The sequence below is a fragment of the Mobula hypostoma genome, chromosome 2 (assembly GCF_963921235.1).
Source record: "Mobula hypostoma chromosome 2, sMobHyp1.1, whole genome shotgun sequence".
Lineage (NCBI taxonomy): Eukaryota > Metazoa > Chordata > Chondrichthyes > Myliobatiformes > Myliobatidae > Mobula > Mobula hypostoma.
Genome location: NC_086098.1, coordinates 73,822,047 through 73,841,506, shown reverse-complemented (window position 1 = coordinate 73,841,506; position 19,460 = coordinate 73,822,047). Strand labels below are relative to the sequence as shown.

At 45.7% G+C, this 19,460-nt stretch overlaps 1 protein-coding gene across 8 annotated transcripts in view; it reads right to left on the bottom strand.

The window, feature by feature from the left end:
• Positions 1-18,664, bottom strand: part of arhgef10 (Rho guanine nucleotide exchange factor (GEF) 10) — a 235,908-nt gene extending 217,244 nt beyond the window's left edge. For 7 of the 8 annotated variants that reach the window (XM_063038799.1, XM_063038823.1, XM_063038819.1 and 4 more), the window contains exon 1: positions 18,548-18,664. The gene's annotated coding sequence lies outside the window, so the exon portion shown is untranslated. The remainder of the gene's footprint in view (positions 1-18,547) is intronic. The other variant, XM_063038812.1, reaches the window with a different exon arrangement.
• Between the last annotated feature and the right edge of the window lie 796 nt (positions 18,665-19,460).

Sequence of the window (19,460 nt, the reverse complement as noted above, 5' to 3'; positions counted from 1 at the left end):
GTGTCAATTATATCAAAAGGGCTACCTTTACAACTCTGCATAAAATCAAACTGAACAAATTTGTGCCATACGTTCTCGATTTATACCTCCAGAATAAATTGGTATTGATATACTATTGTAATGTACTAAGATACAGTGAAAAGTTATCCCTGCATCCAATCAAGACATCTCGTTCCATGCACAAGTACATCGAGGTAGCCTCTCTCTCTTCGGTTGTCCATCGAAATCCAATGACAACGTCCACTCCTTTAACAGTGAGATCTTTGATGACTATACAGTCTTATCCTGGACCCACAAGCTCTATTGCAGGTGGGACATGTATATGTGGTAGTGGTGGCAACCATGGCTACACTTCTCCTGGCTCTCTTCTGCTGTCTTCTGGTTGCTCTTTCCATCTCCAGAATATGAACCCCATCCCTACACAGTTGTTGCCATGTGGTACGGTCAGCAGCAACATCCTCCAGGTCCTCGGGTCTGACCTTGCACTTCCTTAAAACATTCTTCATCTGATCCTTATAGCGCTTCTTCGACCTTCCAGCTGAGCGTCGACCATGCTGTAGCTGGCTGTATAACACTCTGTGGGGTAGCTGACATTGGGGCATCCTTATCATGTGCCCCAGCCACTGCAGCTGACGCTGGGTGACAATGGCCTCAATACTCCTGCAGTTGGTCTTTACAAGTATTTCAGTGTGGACACCCACTCACGCCAGGTAATTTCCAGGATGCACTGGAGGCAGCTTATGTGGAAGCATTCCAAGGACTTGATGTGACGGCTGTAGGTTACCCAAGCTTCACAGCTATAAAGGAGGGTGGTGACACAGACCGCTTGGTATACGGCGACCTTTGTGGAAGGATGAAGGCTCCTATTCTAAAAGACTCTACACTGAAGTCTCCCAAAGGCAGTTGATGCCTGTTTAATGCGGCTCTGGATGTCATTGTCAATGCCGCTATCCTCAGAGAGAATGTCCCCAGATATTTGAAAGATGGCACTACTGACAGCTTTTCATCACCAACAGTGAAGGCAGGTAGAGGTAGCAAATTGTAAACAAAATACAGAGTATAGTGTTCCAAATACAGAGAAAGTAAAGCGCAGGTAGGCAAATAAGGTGCAATGTCCACTACCAGGTAGATCCTAGCCTGTCCAACCTCTCCCTATAACCCAATCCATCAAGTTCCAGCAACATCCTCATAAATCTTTTCTGCATCCTTGTCAGCTCAATGAATCTCTAGGGTGGTCAAAACTGAACTTCATACTCCAAATGTGGCCTTACCAATACAACATGCAAGTTTTGATACTCAACACACCAAATGAAGGCCAGTGTGCCAAACACCATCTTCACCTTCTAATGAGGCCACTGGCAGGGAGTTATGCACCTGTACTCCAAGGTCTCTTTTTCAACTCTCCCAAGGCCCTAACATTCACTGACAAGTCCTACCTTGATCAGAGTCCCAAAAATTTCAACACCTTAAATATTTTTGAATTAAAACTCCATTTGCCATTCCTTGGCCCACTCACCTAGCTGATCAAGATCCCTCTGTAAATCATGATAGCCACCTTCAGATTCCAATTCATTTATTTATCACGTTTACTTTGAAAGGTACAGTGAAACATATCATTTGTGTTAACCACCAGCAGATCTAATGATGTGGTGGAGGCAGCCTGCAAAGTCGCCTCACAATCCGATGCCAACATAGCGTGCCCACCACATTCAGTAGAACTACACATAACACAACAAAACAGAACCCAACAAGTAACAAAAGAACAATAGCAAAACAAGGCCTTTCCCTTCCTCCCACCCACAGCATTGTGGACCGAAGGGCCTGTATTGTGCTGTAGGCTTTCTACGTTTCTATGTTTCTAACTCTCAGCCCCCGGAACACTCAGTCACTGCCTTATCTCCCAAACCCAGACCCTGAGATCTTCTAGCCTCAGGATCACTCAGTCACTGTCCAATCTCCCACCCAGACTCTGGCTTCCATCCCAGGAATTTAGCTCACATGTGAATGCCCGGGACACACGAATCGTGAGAACCTCACACTACCAGACCAGACTGAGGGTCTGCTGTAGCTATGTTTATTAGACTACAAAGTAAACTCAGCACATAAAACTTTGTACTTTAAGCTGAGATTTAAAGGTTTTAGAGATCTGGAGATACAGCATAGTAACTGGCCCTACTGACCCTGGGGGCCCATGCTGTCCAATGCTACCCATGTGGCTAATTAATTTACTAATCTGTATGTCTTTGGAATGTGGGAGGAAACGGGAATATCCAGAGGAAACCCATATGGAACAGAGAAACTCCTTTCACAACAGTGGAAATTGAACTGTGACCTAACAGCTGGCACTGTAAAGCAATGTGCTGAGCACGGCACAACTGTGCCACCCCTTAATCAAAGAGCTTGGGCAATCTCTGTTCTCCCCTCTCCCGTCAGGTACATGACACGAAAGCCTGAAAACACATTATCACCAAGGTCAAGGACGGCTTCAATCTCACTGTCAGAAGACTAATGAATGGCTCCCTACTATGATCAGATGAATGCCTGACCTCAAAATCTATGGCCTTTGCACGTTATTGTCTGCACTTCACTTTCTGAGTAACATTTATTCTGCATTCTGTTATTGTTTTATCTTATACTACCTCAATGTACTGTTGTAATGATCTGTATGGATGGCATGCAAGACAAGTTTTTCAATGTATCTCTGTGCATGTGATAATAATTGGCCAATTTACAATTTCATACTACTCAAAGCAAATGCCTCAAAGATAACATCACAATCAGCCTGAAGAAATTCAACATTACATCTCAAGATTGAGAAGACTTTGCACTCAACAGATACACCTGGAGGAAATCTGTTCAAGAAGGAGCTGTGTTACATGACGACGACTTCTGCTGTGCTGCACAGAACAAGCGGCAGCAAAAGGAGAGGTTGAACAACCAAGAGACTCAACCATTAACCACAGCCACCACTTACTCTTGCCCACACCGCACCAGTAAATACCCATGACTGTGTGGCTAGGCATAGCTCATACACCATCAATAAATTTGCTGATGATACAACCATTGTTGGTAGAATCTCAGATGGAGACAAGAGGGTGTACAGGAGTGAGATATGCCAACTAGTGGAGTGCTGTCGCAGCAACAACCTGGCACTCAACGTCAGTAAGATGAAAGAGCTGATTGCAGACTTCAGGAAGGGTAAGACAAAGGAACACATACCAATCCTCATAGAGGGATCAGAAGTGGAGAGAGTGAGCAGTTTCAAGTTCCTGGGTGTCAAGATCTCTGAGGATCTAACCTGGTTTCAACATATCGATACAGCTGCAACGAAGGCAAGACAGTGCCTATACTTCATTAGGAGTTTGAAGAGATTTGGTATATTTTAAATACACTAAAATACTTCTATAGGTGTACCATGGAAAGCATTCTGACAGGCTGCATCACTGTCTGGTATGGGGAGGCGGGGGGCGGGGAGGCTACTGCACAGGACTAAAAGAAGCTGCAGAGGGTTGTAAATTTAGTCAGCTCCATCTTGGGCACTAGCCTACAAAGTACCCAGGACATCTTCAAGGAGTGGTGTCTCAGAAAGCCAGAATCCATTATTAAGGGCCCACAGCACCCAAGGCATACCCTTTTCTCACTGCTACCAACAGGTAGGAGGTACAGAAGCCTGAAGGCTTCTTCCCTCTACCATCTGATTCCCAAATGGACATTGATCCCGTGAACACTACCACATTTTTTAATATATATTATTTCCATTTTGCACAATTTTTAAGCTATTCATTATACATATACTGTAATTTATTTATTCTTCTATATTACGTATTGCCTTGAACTGCTGCTGCTAAGTTAACAAATTTCACAACATAGGCCAGTGATAATAAACCTGATTCTGATTCTGAAAATGGGGATCTCTGATCGGCCTCTACAGCCACCTGAGGACCGACCATCAGACAACCCTTGACTCAAGTGATCTCACGACTACTACTGTTACAGTGGTCCATCAACCTTGACAATCCCTTAGGAGAACTTCATACACGACTACTACCATGATTACTGCATAGCTCCTCTTTGGATCTTAATTTGTAATGTTGCTGCTGATAACAATGTAACATCTTTACACACGTTCTTTCGTTTACAGCTTACTTGTTGCAGTTTAGCAAGGTTACTCCGCATAGAGTTCCGTGAACAATGATATTTGACACTGAGAATCAGCACAGTCACAGATGTCCATCGGAAACCTCCCATCTCCTCCTGTCTCCAGACCCGTTACATTTGAACACAGTTTTTTTTTTAGCACCGTAGCAACGAAACGATCAATAGAAGAAATGCCAACCTGATCAGCTCCCAATCTACACAACGGTTGCTGTAGATTGGCAGAAAAGATAAACACAGAGGAATTCAAGCTTAAATGCTTCTCCAGAGTGCGTTGTCTTTTATGAAGTTATTTTTCTTCCCCCGTGTGAAAGAACAATCCATAAAATCATTAGCAGTCAGTAACCTCTGACCCAAACAGCTGTTTCACCGGCTCCTTGCCTTGGCCCTATCAATGGGACCCACGTCTCTGTCCACTTCTAAATGACATTCAACAGCAGCAAGTCCCAGTCAGAGAGGAAAGCCCAGTACAGATTCTGAGGGACAAACTGAGTGCTTATTCCTTTGAACCTCAGAAGCACTGTCTGAGGTGACCACAGACGGCGATGGAGAAAGAAAGAGATGGGAGCATAACTAACACTACCTACAGGCTTCCGCAACACACCAAGGAACACTGCCTGAGGTAATCATTGATGGTGATGGGTGAGGGAAGAGCAACACACCCAGGAACACTGCCTGAGGGAACCGTCGATGGTGATGGGTGAGGGAAGAGCAGCCCATCCAGGAACACTGCCTGAGGTAATCATTGATGGTGATGGGTGAGGGAAGAGCAACACACCCAGGAACACTGCCTGAGGTAATCATTGATGGTGATTGGTGAGGGAAGAGCAACACACCCAGGAACACTGCCTGAGGGAACCGTCGATGGTGATGGGTGAGGGAAGAGCAGCCCATCCAGGAACACTGCCTGAGGGAACCGTCGATGGTGATTGGTGAGGGAAGAGCAGCCCATCCAGGAACACTGCCTGAGGGAACCGTCGATGGTGATGGGTGAGGGAAGAGCAACACACCCAGGAACACTGCCTGAGGGAACCGTCGATGGTGATGGGTGAGGGAAGAGCAGCCCATCCAGGAACACTGCCTGAGGTAATCATTGATGGTGATGGGTGAGGGAAGAGCAACACACCCAGGAACACTGCCTGAGGGAACCGTCGATGGTGATGGGTGAGGGAAGAGCAGCCCATCCAGGAACACTGCCTGAGGTAATCATTGATGGTGATTGGTGAGGGAAGAGCAACACACCCAGGAACACTGCCTGAGGGAACCGTCGATGGTGATGGGTGAGGGAAGAGCAGCCCATCCAGGAACACTGCCTGAGGTAATCATTGATGGTGATGGGTGAGGGAAGAGCAACACACCCAGGAACACTGCCTGAGGGAACCGTCGATGGTGATGGGTGAGGGAAGAGCAGCCCATCCAGGAACACTGCCTGAGGTAATCATTGATGGTGATTGATGAGGGAAGAGCAGCCCATCCAGGAACACTGCCTGAGGGAACCGTCGATGGTGATGGGTGAGGGAAGAGCAGCCCATCCAGGAACACTGCCTGAGGGAACCGTCGATGGTGATTGGTGAGGGAAGAGCAGCCCATCCAGGAACACTGCCTGAGGTAATCATTGATGGTGATGGGTGAGGGAAGAGCAACACACCCAGGAACACTGCCTGAGGGAACCGTCGATGGTGATGGGTGAGGGAAGAGCAGCCCATCCAGGAACACTGCCTGAGGTAATCATTGATGGTGATGGGTGAGGGAAGAGCAGCCCATCCAGGAACACTGCCTGAGGGAACCGTCGATGGTGATGGGTGAGGGAAGAGCAGCCCATCCAGGAACACTGCCTGAGGTAATCATTGATGGTGATGGGTGAGGGAAGAGCAACACACCCAGGAACACTGCCTGAGGGAACCGTCGATGGTGATGGGTGAGGGAAGAGCAGCCCATCCAGGAACACTGCCTGAGGTAATCATTGATGGTGATGGGTGAGGGAAGAGCAACACACCAAGGAACACTGCCTGAGGGAACCGTCGATGGTGATGGGTGAGGGAAGAGCAGCCCATCCAGGAACACTGCCTGAAGGAACCGTCGATGGTGATGGGTGAGGGAAGAGCAGCCCATCCAGGAACACTGCCTGAGGGAACCGTCGATGGTGATGGGTGAGGGAAGAGCAGCCCATCCAGGAACACTGCCTGAGGTAATCATTGATGGTGATGGGTGAGGGAAGAGCAACACACCCAGGAACACTGCCTGAGGGAACCGTCGATGGTGATGGGTGAGGGAAGAGCAGCCCATCCAGGAACACTGCCTGAGGTAATCATTGATGGTGATGGGTGAGGGAAGAGCAACACACCAAGGAACACTGCCTGAGGGAACCGTCGATGGTGATGGGTGAGGGAAGAGCAACACACCCAGGAACACTGCCTGAGGGAACCGTCGATGGTGATGGGTGAGGGAAGAGCAACACACCCAGGAACACTGCCTGAGGGAACCGTCGATGGTGATGGGTGAGGGAAGAGCAGCCCATCCAGGAACACTGCCTGAGGGAACCGTCGATGGTGATTGGTGAGGGAAGAGCAGCCCATCCAGGAACACTGCCTGAGGGAACCGTCGATGGTGATGGGTGAGGGAAGAGCAACCCATCCAGGAACACTGCCTGAGGTAATCATTGATGGTGATGGGTGAGGGAAGAGCAGCCCATCCAGGAACACTGCCTGAGGGAACCGTCGATGGTGATGGGTGAGGGAAGAGCAGCCCATCCAGGAACACTGCCTGAGGGAACCGTCGATGGTGATTGGTGAGGGAAGAGCAGCCCATCCAGGAACACTGCCTGAGGGAACCGTCGATGGTGATGGGTGAGGGAAGAGCAGCCCATCCAGGAACACTGCCTGAGGTAATCATTGATGGTGATTGGTGAGGGAAGAGCAACACACCCAGGAACACTGCCTGAGGGAACCGTCGATGGTGATGGGTGAGGGAAGAGCAGCCCATCCAGGAACACTGCCTGAGGTAATCATTGATGGTGATTGATGAGGGAAGAGCAGCCCATCCAGGAACACTGCCTGAGGGAACCGTCGATGGTGATGGGTGAGGGAAGAGCAGCCCATCCAGGAACACTGCCTGAGGGAACCGTCGATGGTGATGGGTGAGGGAAGAGCAACACACCCAGGAACACTGCCTGAGGGAACCGTCGATGGTGATGGGTGAGGGAAGAGCAACACACCCAGGAACACTGCCTGAGGGAACCGTCGATGGTGATGGGTGAGGGAAGAGCAACACACCCAGGAACACTGCCTGAGGGAACCGTCGATGGTGATGGGTGAGGGAAGAGCAGCCCATCCAGGAACACTGCCTGAGGGAACCGTCGATGGTGATTGGTGAGGGAAGAGCAGCCCATCCAGGAACACTGCCTGAGGTAATCATTGATGGTGATTGGTGAGGGAAGAGCAACACACCCAGGAACACTGCCTGAGGGAACCGTCGATGGTGATGGGTGAGGGAAGAACAACCCACCCAGGAACATTATTTGAGATGAGTACAGATTGTGATGGGTGAGGGAAGATATTGGATTGTACCTAACACTGCTTGCAAGTTTTGTTTAAAATCAAGACCAAATTCAACAATTTTTATGGAAATAACAACAGCTCTTAAAACATGAATGAAGCTTCAGTAGTTGCTTTCAACACAATTAAGTTATAGAATACCAGAACTCAGCAAAAAAATAAAACTGATTTCAGACGAGTGCTTTATGAAATCATTAGTTGCAGGATTAACTTGGTAAAACTTCTACTTTTGCGATCCATATCATTGAAGCATACCCACATAATTTTACCATAACTTCATGCAAGTTTAATTGTTAATAAATGAGTTAAACACATGCTGCTTATTTTTGGCAGTTGCTCTGTCAAGTATAGAAGAAACTTGCCAAGATGCCACATGCCAAGAAAACACTTGCGTATCACAATTCTGTGCCAAGGATGAATAATTTGATAATCTATCATTATATATTGTAAAGGAACTGGTGATCTACAGGATTGGTGCAACTTGGATAATTGTGCGTGTTGGTGTTTCCATAACCATTATTGACAAGTAACATTTACACAAACACATCCACCATTATGCAGGCAAACTGAGAGTAACCCAGTCTCTTCACATATTTAGTTATCATAGCTGCATCCTTTTTCACATTGACTATCAAATTAAAAATTTGCATTATATCTTCAACACAGTAAAAGTTGAGATGGTTCAAGGTAATGTAACCAAATACAATACTTCACCAATAATCTAGCACTCAGTCTATCAGTCTTCTGGATTACTGGATATAACCCTCATAATAAGACCATAAGACATCGGAACAGAATTAGGCATTCAGCCCATCAAGTTTGCTCTGCCATTCTATCCTGGCTGATTCATTATTCTTGTCAACCCCATTCTTATGCCTCCTCCCCATAACGGGGAGAGAGAGGTGTGGAGGGGGGACAGGGAGTGGGGAGAGGATGTCAGTTTGCTTGAGATGGACTTCAAGGGAAGTTTGGACTGTGGCTGGTGCTTTTACACAGACTGTGGGTTTGGCTCAGCTTTGGAAGAGACGAGCTCCAATGATTATGTGCATGTTTAGACTGGTTGAACTATAATGGGCCCTTTTATATATTTCTTTTCTTTCTCTTAATAACTGTTTGATAAAGCTGAAATTAATAGATATATTTGCTTGCAACACACACAAATTGCTGGAGGAACTCAGCAGGCCAGGCAACATCTATGGAAAACAGTATGGAAATGTCAACTGTACTTTTTTCCCTAGATGCTGCCTGGCCTGCTGAGTTCCTCCAGCATTTTGTGTGTGTTGCTCGGATTTCCAACATCTGCAGATTTTCTCTTGTTTGTGAAATATATTTTCTTTGTAATTTTATGCGCTATACGATCTGCTATTTCTTGCCAATTGATAATCATGTATGTAAGGGCAGTACTTAGACAGCATTCACACAGGTTTCTTTAATAGGAATATCACAACGTTCCTGTTTGCTTGAACCCAAATCATACCAACCTAAGACGTGTATTGTTTGTGAAAGGTGGCCTTCCCATCCGAGTCACATGGCTGTTAGCAGAGTTAGCTATCGAACCAAGTTTGCGTACAAGCCCAGTGCGGGTTTACACATAGCAGCACTAAGCATCTGCCAGATGTTAAAGAGAGTGGGAAACAGACCAACACTCCAGCTGCTGGCTCCAGCCCAAACATTCCCACATTCCTCATTCCTGGTGCTCCAGCTCCCGACCCCAGCCTCACCAACAAACTTTCCCACATTCCTGACCCTGACCCTGGTTCAGGATACACATCTGACTTTGAATTCTGAGTTTCCGATTCACCTTCTGACCCAATGCCAACTCTGAGGCTGAATGAATAGAACTTCTGAATTTTCAGAGTGAAAGGAGAAGAGATTGAAAAGGAAGAACGAATGTCTCACTGATCCAGCGGGTTTGGACAAGTACATTAGAGGCAACATCGCAGGGGCTAGGGCCACTCTCACAGCAGGTGCCAGGTCAGTCTGACCAGCAGAAGTGGTCGTAGTCGCAGAATCGACTGTCCTCCTGCCATGCAGGGCGTACCCACTGCCCCCTGCTGTGTAGGGTGGACCCATCTCCAGCTGCGGCTTCTGTATTATTAGGTGACAGAAAACTGGCATTGCAAAAGGAAACATGGGGAACGGGTGAAATTATCTAGTTACCAGAAGTGCTCTGTGCAATCAGATCCAAGCTTGTACTCCCAAGTGGCGTTACTGATATCAGCCGGGTTAATGAAAAGTTACCAGTATAATTGGTAATTGGTTTATTATTGTCACATCTACCAAGATACATTCAATGAAAAGCTTTTGTTAGCCTGCCATCCAGACAGATCATTCCATACATCAGTACATTGAGGTAAAACAAGGGAAAACAATGCAGAATTCAGCAATATTTACAGTAATAATAGGAGCCTTTAAAATGTGGTTTTATTAAAATTCAAAGAAACTTTAAGAGCCATAGAATCATAGAGAAGTACAGCACAGAAATAGGACTTTTGGCCCATCTAGTCCATGCCGAAAACTTTTAAACTGCCTACTCCCATCGACCTGCAATGGGACCACAGCCCTGCATACCCTACCATCCATGTACCTATCCAAACTTCTCTTAAACATTGAAATCGATCCCGCTTGGCAACTCATTCCACACTCTCACGACCCTCTGAGTGAAGAAGTTTCTCCTTAAACTTTTCACCTTTCACCCTTCAGCCATGAATTCTGGTTGTATACCTCTATCAAATCTCCTCTCAATCTTCTATGTTCTAAGGAATAAAGTCTTAACCTATTCAATATCAATATTTATTATCAAAGTACGTGTATGTTACCATATACTACTCTGAGATTCATTTTCTTACAGGAAAAAATACAATAGATTGTACAAACAATCTGTACCATAAGTCCAAGGAGTAGAATTAGAACATTCAGACCATCGAGTACTCCGCCATTCCATTATGGCCGATTTAATATCCCTCTCAAACCCATTCCCCTGATTTCTCCCTGTAACCTTTGATGCCCTTACTAATTAGTAACCTACCAAACTCCACTCTAAATACACCCAGTGATGGCCTACATAGCCATCAATGGCAATGAATTCCACATCTTCCCAGCCCTTGAGCAAAAAAATTTTTCCTCGTCTCTGTTCTAAATGTACATCCTTCAATTCTGAAGCTGTGCCCTCTGGTCCTAGACACTCCTACTATGGGAAGCATCCTCTGCACAGCTATCCTATCTAGGCTTTTAAATATTCAACAGGTTTCAATGAGCCTTCCCACCTCCATTCTTATTAACTTGAGCGAGTACAAGCCCAGAGCCATTAAGCACTCCTCATATGTTAACCCGTTCATTCCCAGGATCATACTTGTGAACTGCCTATGGACCCTCGCCAATGAGACCACATCTTTTCTTCAATAAGGGGACCAAAACTACTCACTGGAACCCAAGTGCAGTCTGAATAATGCCTTATAAAGCATCAGCATTACATCCTCACTGTTATATTCTAGTCCTCTCGAAATGAATGCTATCATTGCATTTGGCTTCCTTACCACCGACTCAACTTACAGGTACACCTTTGGGGAATCCTGCACGAGGACTCCCAAGTGCAAATAAACAAAGATAAATAAGCAAACAATGTGCAAAAGACGAACAGCAAATAAAAGCATATAATACTGAGATCAGGAGTTGTAGGGTGTCCTTGAGAGTAAGTCTGTAATGTAAGTTGTAGGATACCTCTGTAAAGAGTAGAAATAATCTAGGTTTCTGCAGTTACCGAGAAAGTGCCGTGCAGGGAGACAAATAAGGAGCAAGGGAGATGAGGACATAGATTAGGAGATCAAGTTCATCCTTATCATACAAGTCCATTCCATAGTTTTAAAAAAGCAGGGTAGAAACTGACTTTGAGCCTGGTGGTATGTGCCTTCAGGCTTTTGTAACTTCTGCCCAATGGGAGAGGAAATATCCAGGGTGGCAGGTTCTTTGATTAGGCTGTCTGCTTTACTGAGGCAGTGAGAAGTGTCGACACAGTCTACAGGGGGAGGCTGGCTTCTGTGCTGTGCTGAGAGCTGTGCCCACAACTCTCTGCAGTTTCCCGAGGTCACTTGCAGAGCTGTTGCTGTACCAAACTGTAATACTGTATATCTGGATCGGATGTTTTCTATGGTGCATCAATAAAGATTGGTTAGAGTCACTGGGGACATGTTGAACTTCTTTAACCTCCTGGGAAAGTAGAAGCAATGGTCTGCCTTCTTGGTACTGGTAACCAATCAACACACCTCCAGGGAGCTACCTAGAACAAGGCCATTCCAGTCACTAACAGTTACTCTAAAACCACATTCCTTCTGCACTCTCGTCTGCAAGCTTTATCCACAGACCAAAGTTGATTGGCAACCACTTCATAAAGCTATAGTTCCTTGTGGTATAAATTGTCTATATTTTATGTTTAATTTATGTTTTATTGTGAATAATGCTTAGCTGATAACGTGCCATGTTTTTCATTGCACCAGTGCACACATGCACTTGTGCAGATGACAATAAACTCCATTTTGACTTTGGAAACGATGCAAGTTGTGATGCAAGGTGCAAATAATCAAGGCTGCACAGAATGGGAAATACTGTTTTTTTCTAAACAAATTCTGCACATTGGTCACACATGAAAAGTACTTGAGAGTAAAATATTATTTTATAATAGTTGCTTTGAAGTTTTCAACAACTGTATAGTCTCTGTTACAACCCCCTGACACTGATACCTGCATAAAGAGCTCCAAAGCACCCTGAATACCAGTACAGTAGTATCACTGGTTTAGTAACAACTCTGAACCACATGAAAAAAACTAACTGAAATCCTGCTTCCACCTCCCTCTTCCCCACTTCAGTCGAACCACAAACAAGGTGTTTCTTTTATTTCTTTTATGGAAAAAAACAGCATAAAAGGGCAAGATAATTTCTGTTCACGGCTGGTGACCAATTTCTGACATGGTTGTGTCATCCAGCAAGCCAAAATGATAATCACGTTAAAAGATCGGAAAGGAGGAACTTTGCTGGGACTTTAGGACTTGAATTATAGGGTAATAGATGAGGACTTTATTCCCTAGACCAAAGGAGAAAGAGAGGGGATATGTTAGAGGTTTACAGAACTATGAGGGATTAGGTAGGGTTTTCCCAATGAGGTGGGCTGAGGCTAGAACTAGGGGTCATGAGTTAAAGGTGAAAGGTGAAATATTTCAGGGGAACTTCTGCACTCAGAGGGTGGTGTCAGTGTGAAATGAGTTGCTGGTGGAAATGGTGGATATGGGCCCGATTTCAACGTTCAGGGGTAGCTTGTATAAGCGCATGGCTGGGAAGGGTATGTAGGGTTATGGACCAGGTCCACGTCCAGGTGCAGGTTGATGGGACCAGGCAGAACAACAGTTCAGCACAGACCAGATGAGCAGAAGCGCCTGCTTTCGTGCTGTAGCTCTAAGACTCTATGACTCTAGGAATCCAGAACATGGAACTGAATCACTCTGAGTTCTCCTCAGCACAAATATCCTTTGCTATCCAGTGAAGTTATTGAGCAGCAGTTATAGCCAAACAGAAAACTCAGTTACATCTCACTCAAAAAGACCAAACATTCTCACAGTACATTTGTTACAGAAAAAGTAGTTCATAACCAGTCAACATTCTCAACAAATCATCGAACTTGGATTTGATTCCATTCACAGAGTCTGTAACAATGCACACTATGAAGGAGCTACGTATCCATGGAGACGTCAGAGCCTATGCCAACTTTGGTTTGAAATGACAACATGTCATCGTTATAACAGCACATTCTAGTCCCCACTGACTCCACCCCCTTTAACTGAAATTATGCGTCAAATATCCAAACAATCATTCAGGTATAAATTAAAGTGATGCCCACCAGTATTTGACAAACCTACCCTGGAAAAAAGACTCTCTCAATTTGAGTTTTCCAAACTCGCCTTACAGTTACTACTCTCTGATCAAGACAGTGTTTTGCTAAAAACCTTCTGCACCCTCTCCAAAGTTGCCACACTCTTCCTGTAATGGGGTGACCAAAACTGCAACAATACTCCAGGTGTGGGCCAACCAACTGTTTATACAACTGCAAATGGCTTCCAGACTCAAAGGTTAAGTTCAAGTTTAAAGTAAATTCATTATCAATATATATATATGTCACCATATACATACACCATGTCACCCTGAGATTCATTTCCTTGTGGGCATACTCAATAAATCCAATAACCATAATAGAATCAATGAAAGACCTCACCAACAAGGTGGACAAACATTGTACAAAAGGCAACAAGCTGTGCAAATACAAAAAAAGTAATAGTAATAAATAAATAAGCAATAAATATCAAGAACATGAGATGAAGTGTCCTTGAAAGCGAGTCCATAGGCTGTGACAACATTTCAGGGATGGGGTGGGGGGGGAAGAGCCTGACAGTAGAGGGGTAATAACTGTTCCTGAACCTGATGGTGTGAATCTTGCAGCTCCTGTACCTTCTTCCTTATGACAGCAGCGAGAAGAGAGCATGATCTGTGTGGTGGGGGTTCCTGATGATGAATGCTACTTTCCTGTGACAATCCAATGCCCCAATCAATTAAGACAAATATTCCATATGTCTTCCTTATCATCGAATTTTCTTTTATTGCCACTTTCAGGGATTTATGGACTTGGACCACAAGATCCATAAGCAAACGTTGATATGTTCCTGAGTAGTAAGAGTTTCAAAGGTTGCAGTGAGAAGACAGGAGAATGAGGTTCATAAATCAGCCATGATGGAAAGGTGGAGCAGACCCGATGGGCCAAATGGCTTAATTCTGTTCTTATGTCTCATGGTTGTAATTCAGTGCTGTTAAGGGTCCCATCATTTTTTTGTACACTTTACCCTTATATTTGACCTCCTAAAGTGAAACACCTCACAGTTATCTGAACTAACTGGTCGCATCACAGCCTGGTATGGAAACACCAATGCCCAGGAAAGGTAAAGGCTACAGAAAATGGTGAATACAGTCCAGTCCATCACAGGCAAAGTGCTCCCCACCACTGAGTACATTTACAAAGAGTGCTGCTACAAGAAAGCAACATCAAGGATCCCACACCTTCCAGGCCATGCTCTCTTGCTGCTACCATTGGACATGAGGTACGTGAGCCTTAGGTCCCACACCACCAGGTTCAGGAACAGTTATTGGCCTTCAACCATCAGGCTCCTGAACTGGTGTGGGTGCCTTCACTCACCTCAAATCAGAACCAATTTCACAACCTATAGACTCACTTTCAAGCACTCTACAACTCATGTTCTCACTATTATTTGCTATTTTTATTTGAACTTGTCTTCTTCTGCACATTGTCTGTCAGTCTGTGTATGGTTTTTCATGTCTATTATATATTTTTATTTTCCTCTAAATGCCTGCAAGAAAATGAGATTCAAGTTAGTATATAATATGTAAGTGAACTTTGATAATAAATTTTACTTTGACATTGAAATTCTTTTACTTTGAGCTCCATCTGCCATTTTTCTGCCTGTCTCTGCAACTGATGGATATCCCGCTGTATTCTTTGACATTCTTCACTTTCCACATCTCTGCCACTTCACGTCTCATCAGCAAACTTACTGATCAGTTTATCTGTATGTATATATCACAGAAATCCCAGCACTGGTAAAGAGCACTCCTTCACCACCTTCTGTCTTCTCTGGCAAGCCATCGTTGAATCCAAAATGTGATGTGATGTCAGTATCTAAGGACCTAACCCGGACGCAACACATTGATGAGGCTATATAGAAGGCAAGACAGCGACTATATTTTATTAGGAGTTTGTGGAGATTTGGTTTGTAAACTAAACCACTCAAAGACTTCTACAAGTGTAGCGTGTAGGGCATTCTGACTATCTGCAACACCGTTAGGAGGTGGGGTGACAGCACAAGATCGAAGTTGCTGAAACTTGCAAAATGAGGCAGCTCCATCTTGGGTACTAGCCTCCGTGGCACCCAAGACATCTTCACGGAGCGGTGCCTTTGGAAGGCGGCATTCATCATTAAGGATCCTCAACAGCCAGGACATGTCCTCTTCTCATTGTTACCATTGGGAAGGAGGTACAGAAGCCTGAAGGCACACACTCAATGATTCAGGAACAGCTCCTTCCCTTCTGCCATCCAAATCCTAAATGGACATTGAACCTATAAACACTACCTCACTACCTATTTATTTCTATTTTTGCACTATTTAGTTTAACTATATTTACTGTAATTCATTTTCCTATTATATTGCATTGTACTGCTGCTGTAAAGTTAACAAAGTTCACAACATATGCCGTGATAAACCTGATTCCGATTCTGATTCGCTGTGCCTAATCCTGATACTGTACCTCCACAACAGCTCGGCATCAAGGCTTGCTAAGTACAGACATGCTACTTATGACACGAATTGTGCACTCACTGTAACACAAAGGATTTTAGCGCCACTCCCTAGACATCACAGTTTTGATAATTATCAAGGCCTCAGAGACAAAATATAACAAACCACAGATTTCAGTTAGCTATCACGCCAGTGACGACTAGTACCACATTTTTTACCACTGGAATCCAGCAATGCACTAAAATAGCGTCAAGGCTGGGGGATTGTTCTGGTGCAGCACAACAGCCACTTTGCTTGATCTTTAAAATATTGCTTCCAACTTATCAAAAATAATATTGTTTGTAGTTCTAATCACCATACTATAGGGAGGACATGATTACGCTAGAGAGGCTTCAGGAAAGATTTTTAAGAATGTCACTGGGACCAGACAGTTTGAGTTGTAAGGGGAGACTGCATTGACTGGGACCATTTTCTCTGGACTGAAGGAGACAGAGAGGTGACTGTATAGGGATTTATAAAATCATGAGGGGCATAGATAAGATAGATGGTCACAGTCTTTTTTTCCCAAGACAGAAGATGCATAGATTTAAGGTGTGAGAGGAAAGATTTAAAAAGGACCTGAGGGGCAACATTTTCCACACAAGGTGTGGCCCATACCTGTATCCGGAACGAAATGCCGCAGGAACTGTTTGAGTCAGGTACAATAACAACGTCTGAATGGCACTTGGACAGTGTAGTTGATAGGAAAGGTTTAGAGGGATGAGGGCCAAATGCAGGCAAATGGGACTCACTCAAGTAGGCAACTTGGTCAGGCATGGACATGTTGGGCCGAAGGGCCTGTTTCTGTGCTGTATGACTCTGACTCTTAAAAAACTAATTATCATGCAATATTTCCGAGACCAGACCTACATCCAAGAACCAGAATTTCAAAGTATTTCTCTATGCAATTATAGAATCCTGGCAAACTAGTTTGAAAGATCAGGAGCTGGTGAAGCGCAGGTTGTGAGGGAACAGTACCAGGCGTGTGTGCTTTTCACACCGAGACTCAGTGTATAAACACAGAGCGATCCTCCACACTGGGCATAATCTGCAGGGTTTTCAGGCACTGGTTATTGAGGAAAATATTGAAGTATAGGGAAGATACAGAGCTGCAGACTGGGCTTGAGAGTGACGGCCCCTGCCTGGGATACTGCTCTGACTCTTGTTTGGTCCAGTGGCAAAGTTCCAACTGCTCGAGGCTGGAAAGTTTGTCAGAAAACTCCCGACCCTTTGAGTTCGTTTCTCAGCCTGCCGTACCCAGAATACAGTACATACAGATGTGCCACAACGTGAAAGTCAGCATTTGGGGAAGAGAGTTATTTCCCTGTAACCGCACCGTAGAAAGTAGATACGCCCGACGGGTAGTCAGCCGCACCGGAACTTGACAAGCAATCGCTGCTGATGACAAATGGGCTCCACCGAGGACATCTGCAAAAGGCGGCGCCTCAAGAAGGCAGCATCCGTCACTAAAGTTTATTACCATGAGGGACATGCCCTCCTCCCGTTACTACCTTTGGCGAGCAAAGTACAGGAGCCCGAAGACCCGCACTCAATGATCCAGGAACAAGTCCTTTCCCTCCGAGATCAGATTTCTGAAAGGTGCATTAACCTATAAACATCTTGCCATTCCTTTATTTCGCATTTTTTTGCAACTTTAAGTAATTTTATATTTTATGCAACAACACATTTCACGTCACGTGTCAGAAATAAGCAATCTGGTTCTGTCATGGACAAGGATGCTCTATTAAACAATGTAACAGACTCTGGAATGCCCGGTTTCACAGAAACAAATTCACAACAATTGAATAAAAGAACTTTATTTCTGAGAATCCTTCACTGTTGTTGCTGGATTGAAACTCTCCCGCCCTTAAACCCTCACCCCTTTCCACCTCCCCAGATTGACACAATTGTCTTTAAAACTGGGATTTGCTAAATAACGTGAGGTTCCGTTAAGATTGTAACCGTTCACGGCAGAAATTCCCTGTAACTGGGATACAACGGGAGTCACAAGGCGTCATTCCACTCCAGTGTGCGCGACAATAGGGTGCAGAGAGTGCCCACCCCGTGAAAACTTCCAAACGTTACCGAGACATCCAACCTCACAGCTAAAACAACAGGCAACCTTCCCTTCCAGCGTCACACTCAGCACAAGGTGGTCTGCAAAATCAAACTCAGCCTTTCCCTCACCACCCCTCCCCACTTTCTCCCCCCATCTCTCTCCCACCCTCCGTCACCTCCCTCTCCCGCTTCCCTCTTTCTTCCGACATCTGTCTCTCTAACTCTCCTCCCTCCCTCACTTCTCCCACTCCCTCCCCTCCCACCTCTCCACCCTTTCCCCCTTCTTCCTGTACAAATCGACACAAACTGGGACAAATCTCGACTTTAACCCCACAAGAAGGTATTTGGACCCCCGCAGCTGGCCTGGGATAGAGATAAAGGCCCGCACTTACCAACGATGTCAGCTCCGAGTTCCCGGCACTGGGATAAACTCCGGCCGCTGGCCCCAGCTCACTGCCTGCCCCGCGCCGCCACTCACCGGCTTCAGCTACGCCTTCACAGCCTCCCATTGGTTCATCTACACGTCAATCAATTACCGTAGTCAAGGGAGCGACGAGTAGAAACCCACAAAATGCTGCAGGAACTCGGCAGGGTCGAGCAGTGTGTGGGGAGGGTCCTGGCCTGAAATGGCCATTCATTATTATTCACGGAGATGTTGCCGGACCTGCTGAGTTCCTCTAGGATGTAAACAACAGGAATTCTGCAGATGCTGGAAATTCAAGCAACACACATCAAAGTTGCTGGTGAACGCAGCAGGCCAGGCAGCATCTATAGGAAGAGGCGCAGTCGACGTTTCAGGCCGAGACCCTTCGTCTAGGATGTGTGTGTCTGGATTTCTTAGGCGTATCATTGAGCTAAAATAGGAGGCGGGGTGGGTTGGGACGGGATGGGACGGGGGGGGTGGAGACAGAAGCGATAAGGAGAGGGTGGGGTGGGAGGGGAGGCGATAAGGAGAGGGTGGGGTGGGAGGAGAGGGGAGGGTATGGTGGGAAGGGCGGAGAAGAGTGGGTATTGGATGGGAGAGGGGGATGGGGAGGGTAGGGGTGGGAAAGAGTTGAGTTGAGAAGAGAAGGGCGAACAGGTGGATGGGATGGAGTGAGAGGGTTGGAGAGAAGGGGAATGGGTGTACGTAGAGGAGGAATGGGAGAGGGTGGAATGGTTGTGAGGCAGTGGGACATAAGGGAATGGAGAAGATGGAAGAATGGGGGACAGGGAGAGGGTGTGAGGAGGGATGGGGTTGGTGGGGGAAAGTAGGGGGAATAGGAAAGAAGTGGGGGAGAGAGCAGGAGAAAGAATGGGGCAAGA